This window comes from Leucoraja erinacea, chromosome 9 (genome assembly GCF_028641065.1).
Source record: "Leucoraja erinacea ecotype New England chromosome 9, Leri_hhj_1, whole genome shotgun sequence".
NCBI classification, from domain to species: Eukaryota; Metazoa; Chordata; class Chondrichthyes; order Rajiformes; family Rajidae; genus Leucoraja; species Leucoraja erinaceus.
Window position 1 is genome coordinate 39320956 of NC_073385.1, and position 6876 is coordinate 39327831.

The following is a 6876-nucleotide window of genomic DNA, read 5'->3' on the forward strand; positions in this document are numbered from 1 at the left end:
CGCTTATTTTGATGCCAAGCTACCTGTCACATTAACTTGCAACGCCTCCCAATACGGACTGGGAGCAGCCTGTCTCCAGAACGATGGTAGAGGCCACAGACCCATTGCATATGCCTCCCACACCATGACTGACACAGAACAGCGTTACGCACACATCTAGAAGGAACTGCTAGCTGTGGTCTTTGCCTGCAGGAAATTCAATGACTTTATTTTTGGCAGCCCTGTCACTGTTGAAACTGACCACCAGCCGCTGGTCAGTCACCATGCATTCTCATAACATCCTCTTCACAGTTCACAATCACCCAGCTTCGTGTCATCTGCAAATTTGCTAATGTTACTTTTAATTCCTTCATCTAAACCATTAATGTATATTGTAAATAGCTGCGGTCCCAGCACCGAGCCTTGCAGCACCCCACTAGTCACTGCCTGCCATTCTGAAAGGGACCCATTAATCCCTACTACTTCCCCTTTTCTCCAGCATTACTCAAGCATTTTGTGTCCTTCTTTGTTATAAACTCACATCTGCAGTTCCTTATTATTACAATGAGAATTTATAAAATTTACTGTGGGAATATACAATTCCATTGTCACAGAATCATACAATCACAGAATTGCTATGGCATGTAAATAAATCTTTCACCCATGCCAGCTCATTTCAAAGGCTGACAGCATAAGTCCCTCTCACCTGCCCTCTTCCCACAGCCCTGCAGATATCTTGTTTTCAAGTATTTAACAGGTTGTTTTTAAATGCATCAACTGAAACTGCATTCACAATTTGCCTCACGTCAGACAGTGCATTCAAGATTAGAAACATTCCATGTGTGAAAAGATTTTTCCTCATATCACTTTTGCCAATTGCATTCATTCCACACCTCAGATCCTTGACCTTTCTTCTATTGGGAACAGTTTCAAGTCAAGTGATATGTACAAGTATGGTGAGGTACAGATACAATGAAAATCTTGCTTGCAACAGCATCACAGGCATAGAGACTCAGAAACACACAAAAGCACAAATTACACATCGTATTTAAAACATCACAGGAACGGACCTTGTCTGCCCACAATGTCTAAGCCGAACATGATACCAAGATAAACTAATCGCACCCTCCTGCTCATGATCCATATCCCTCCATTCCCTGCTGATCCATGTGTTTACCCAAAAGCCTCTTAGACATCACTATCATATATGCCTCCACCGCCACTCCTGGTGGCATGTTGCAGGCACCCACCACCCTCTGTGTAATAAACTTTGCCTGTAAATGTCCTTTAAACTTTGCCCTTCCGACCGTAAAGCTATGTCCTCTATTCTTTGATATTTCCACTGTAGTAAAAAGATTCTGACCATCTACCCTATCTAGAGTGGTAAAGAAGGCCTATTATGCTTGCCTTCATAACTCAGGATATTGAGTATACGAGTCTGGAGGTTATGGTGCAGTTTTATAAGACATTGGTAAGGCTGCATTTTGAGTAGTACATGCAGTTCAGGTCTTCCCATTACAGGAAAGATGTGGACACTTTGCAAAGGGTTCAGAAGAGGTTTACCAGAATGATGCCGGAATTAGGGGGAATTAGCTGCAAGTCAGAGATTGGTTGGATTTCGATATTTTTCTCTGTCACACCAGAGATTATGGGAAGACCTGATATATAACATTATGAGAGGCATAGATATAGTAAACAGTCCAAACTTTTTTCTCGGGATGGAAAATCAAAACTGGAGAACATGGCTTTAAACATTTAAAGCAAAATGTCCGGGGCAAGTTTTTTTTACACAGGTGGTGGTGAGTGTATGGATTGCGCTGCCGGGGGTGGTAGTTGATGTAGATACAATAATGGTATTTCAAATATGCAGGGAATGGAGGGATATGGATTATGCGCAGGAAGATAAGAGTTGGGTTTGGCATCATGTTCAGCACAGACATTGTAGGTCAAAGGACCTTTTCTTGTGCCGTTCTATGTTGATGTACTGCATATATCCGTGACTTATTTCAACTAATCAGTCATTTATTGGAGCTCTTACAGAGCTTCGCAGCTCTTTAATCTTTTGTTGCATTTCAGTATATCTTAAAAATATGTTTAATTTATTTGCTCTTTGGCAACAGTTTTTCTCGCTGCTAAAGAAATGACTGCTGTTCAGTTAATGTTCATTTTTCCCCAATTTGATGAGCATTTCCTTTCGCTGATATGTGGTTTCCTATGGGAGACATTAGCAGGAAGAATGAAAAACGAGAAACATTGCAGGAATTACGTACAGCGGCTATTAAATAGTCCAGTTATTTTTAATGTAATGTTTGGAGATTGAGGAGATCAATACAATTGGTTTCAGACACACAAAGATACTGGGCAGGTTTTCTTTGCATAAGCCATTGAAAATAACTATTAATTCAAAAAGAATAAATAAATAACATACAGTAGATAAATAAAACTATATTAATTCAAATATACAATGAGTCATCAACAACCACATCCGCATTTTGAGAAACCAAATAATTGGCTAATGTATAATTCCTCACAGGTCATATCCAGACTTGCCGATTTCATACTGGCAGATGGTCAAGAGTTACACAGATTCCACAGCCTGAGGCACAACCTATAAACATGCAAGCAAAATTCTGGGTATTCCAAAGAACATAAATCACGTACTTCTCTAGTTCCAGGAAGTAATATTATTTCAGGGAAGAATTACCTGTTGTCTGTTTTCATGCCTTATGCTATATGGAGATTTACTAAAAACAGTGTTGTGTTATTATTTTCATTTGTTCAGGAGATGTGGATGTAGCTGGCATGGTTAACAAGTATTGTTCAGCTTTTATAGCGCAGAGCGATTGGGAATCTTTTATTTGTTTTAGTTTAGAGATACAGCATGGAAACAGGCTCTTCAGCCCATCAAGTCTTCGCCGATCACCATCGATCACCCATTTGCGCTACTTCTGTGTTATCCCACGTTTGCATCCTACAAATTAGGGACAATTTGGAGAGGCCATTTACACTACAAAACCACAAGTCTTTGGGATGTGGGAGGAAACCGGAGCACCCAGAGGAAACCCATGTGGTCACGGGGAGAATGCGCAAACTCCACATAGACAGCATCCAAGGTTGGGATTGAGCCCAGGTCAGTGCTGTCTGTGTGGAGTTTGCACGTTTCCCCATGAGCAGTTTTCTCCGAGGTGCTCCAGTTTCCTCCCAAGATGTGTTGGCCAGTAAGCTCATTGACCACAGTGAATCACCACCACTGTGGGTAGATGGCAAGAGATGGCAAGAATACTTTCTCTTCGCCACTTTTCATTTCACTGCACATTTCGTATGTGTATGTGACAAATAAACTTGACTTGACGAGAAACAATTGGGAGCAATTAGCAAGCTTGAGAGAGAGAATAGGTTGCAGAGAAATAATTGATAGGAATGCTCTGAAAGGTGGCAGAGATGTTAGGCCTTCTTCTCCGTTGTAACAAAATACAAATAATATAAAATAAGAAAATTCCTCAAAGAAAAGCAGGGAGAGCAGGTGTTCACACAAGAATTTAGTGGAAGGGCCTGTCTCTTCAAATGGATGAAAGATGGGTTGAATAGATATCATGATAGTATTTCATTGTCATATTTACTGACAACAGAACAATTAAATTATCACTTGCATCAGCATGAGAGGGCACATGTCAAGCAAAACGGAATTTAAGCTGGATTCCATTTAGGAAATAAATGAAATATTTATAACTTAATATTTCTTTAATCCCTTGACCATGAATAATTTCACTCTTACTTCTAGTGAGGATTTGCTTTGAAAAGCCTAGGCAGCTCATGTTATTAACTCTTTTGTCAAATTTGATCAACTTTGGTTCATTCCCTGGTGCTTCAAACTATTTTCAGTGACAGGAAATAAGGGGGATATATGTTGAAAATTAACATAAGCGTTGCTTATTACTTCAGCTGGACTGCTAATGAGCACTTTGTAAGCATTAGCAAACGATTAAAGATATTACCAAAAATTAATCCCAAACTTCTTTAGTATGATATTTACCTTGAGGTTCCTCACCCCTTCCTGATATGTAGAGATGTTGGAATAGTACTGCTGTGGTGACTCTTGGTAATCCTTAAGTCATTAAGTCACATTCCAGTCAGTTAGTCATGGCTGGGAGTTTCCCAGAATTACTCAAGCACTTAAAATTACAACTGACATCCCCAGAGGAACAGCATCAGTTTATCTACTCATGGCTCTTTTAAAGAGATCCTCGTATATAAGAGGCTAGAGATCTGTTATACAAAAAACCCAGAAGTCAAAACACTTAGTTTTGGCATTCTGCCAAATGACTCTTCAGAGTGTAAACTGATGTTCACACAATCTGCCACACATCCTCTCTCATCAACACTACCCAACGTAAGGAGCACTACTTGGGCACTTAACTTTAATGCTTTCTCTAGGTCAGCGTTTCTCAACCGGGGTTCCCCAGAATGCTAGGGTTCCGCGGGAGGTCGCTAGGGATTCCAAGATAAATAGTGATAAATATGCTAATCAGAGTCCTTGTCAGTGCACACTGTTAAGGCCTTCAGTCTTAAGGCGATGTTTCGATCTGAAACGTCGCCAATTCCTTCTCTCCACAGATGCTGCCTCGCCCGCTGAGTTTCTCCAGCATTTTGTGTCTGCCTGTGAAGACCTTCAATAAACCGACTTTAATAAGCCGCGACAGCAGACGACTTCCAGGAGGCCGAAGGAACACGCGGCCGGAGCCTTTATCGACGGAGCGGAGGCATCTGTAATGCATCTGGCGCCGGTCGTCGAGGTGGTCGGTACGGTTATCGACGAGAAGGCCGGTGCGGCGGATGTCGGGGTCGGCAGTCATTCATTAAGGCCTCTGCTGGTCGACACGGGCTTCCTGGCGTGCAGGTACAGTCCCTCATTCACCCACGTTATTTAGTAAGTTTTACCCATCATTTAGGGATGTTGTATGAATTTTTTAAATGTAAGTATGTTTATGTTTATTTTTGTTAGTTTATCAAAAGTTGAGGTACAAGCAGTTTGATTTCAGTTTTTTTTTGCATTGTCAATAACCTTGAGAAAAGCGTGTTATTTTTCTGCTTAAACCAGTTATCAGAAATATATATAATGTTTGCCTAATGAATTTTAAGTTTATGAAAGAGAAAGAAAGAGAATACTAAAGATAAAAATAATTTTTATGTAAGAGTTCCCCGAGACATGAAAATTATTTCAAGGGTTATGCGAGGGTTGAGAAAGGCTGCTGTAGGTACTCCCTGAAGACCATCACTGAAGAAAGTAGTGACTGTTTCCAGAGTGTGCAGAAGACCTGAGAAAGCTAGTCATCCCCACTGACTGAAAACATGGTTGAAAGTAAATGCACATGAACATGAGCCTCCAGAAACAGGGGGAGATTGAGAAATGTTAGAACTTTTGATTAGCAAAGGTTGCCATCAGAGTGAATTGCATGTCAACTTCTTCCACGTACCTAAATTATGATCAAAAGAGTGTATATTCCAAGCCTTCATTGTATGGGGCAGCATGGTAGTGCAGCAGTACAGTTGCTGCCTGACAGCGCGAGAGATCCGGATTCGAACCTGACCATGGCCGCTGTCTGCCAAGAGTTTATACGTTTGTCCCGTGACTGCGTGGGTTTTCTCTGGGTGCTCTGGTTTACTCCCACAAGACATACAGGTTTGTAGGTTAATTGGCTTTGGTATAATTGCCCTTATTGCGTAGGATAGTGCTTGTGTATGGAGGAATCAGTGGTTGGCCCACTCGGTGGGCTGAAGGGCCTGTTTCCATGCTGTATCTCTAAAGTCTAAAGTCTTATCACTTTAGGACTCCAGCACTGTGCCGAACAATTGGCACCAGTCTACACAGACATTTTCAATCAGTCCCTACAACTCTGCACTGTCCCTGCCTGCTTCAAAGTCTCCACCATTGTTCCTGCACTCAAAAAGCCAATGATTACTGGTCTTAATGACTATAGGCCTTTTGCACTGACCTCTGTAATCATGAAAACGCTTGAAAGACTTGTGCTGGCCCACCTGAAAAGGACAACAGAACCCTTCCACTGCTGGACCTGCTGCAGTTTGCATACAAGGCCAATAGATCAGTGGATGACCCAGTGAACCTAGGCCTACACTTCATCCTCCAGCACCGAGGCCATCATCGACTCCACAGTCAAAAAAGCCCAACAGAGGATTACTTCCTGCGGCAGCTGAGAAAACACAACCTGCCACAGGCAATGATGGTCCAGTTTTCCACTGCCATCATAGAGTCTGTCCTCACCACCTCCATCATGGTCTGGTTCAGCTCAGCCACCAAACATGACACACGGCAGCTGCAGCATTCGCTCAACTGAGAAAGTTATTGGTTGCAACCTTTCCCCCATCGACAAACTATACGCTGCAAGGGCCAAGAAGCGAGCGGGTAAGATCATCTTTGATCCCTCTCACCCTGGCCACAAACTCTTTGAAGTCCTCCCCTCTGGAAGGCGACTCCAGACTATCAAAACCTTCACATCCAGACACAAAAACAGCTTCTTCCCACGAGCGGTAGCTCTACTTAACTGCCGCACTACACCACTACTGTAAGCCAAACACTTAAGAACTCTCTGAGGGCACTTTAGATATCAACATGTGCAATATAGAGCAAAGCTGCCCCTTTTTACGCTTGCACTTTATTTTTTACCTTTTTTTTAATTACAATGTTGTTTTTAATTGTCTGCTGTATATTGTGTTTTTACCATGTGTGAGCAAAGCACCGTCAAATTCCTTGTACGTGTACATACTTGACCAATACATTTATTCGTATTCTGCTTTGTATTGATGTAGGCATTAATTATGATCTTTATTGATCCGTGAAATTCATCAACAAACTATGGATCTTTCAGTCATGTTTGGTTG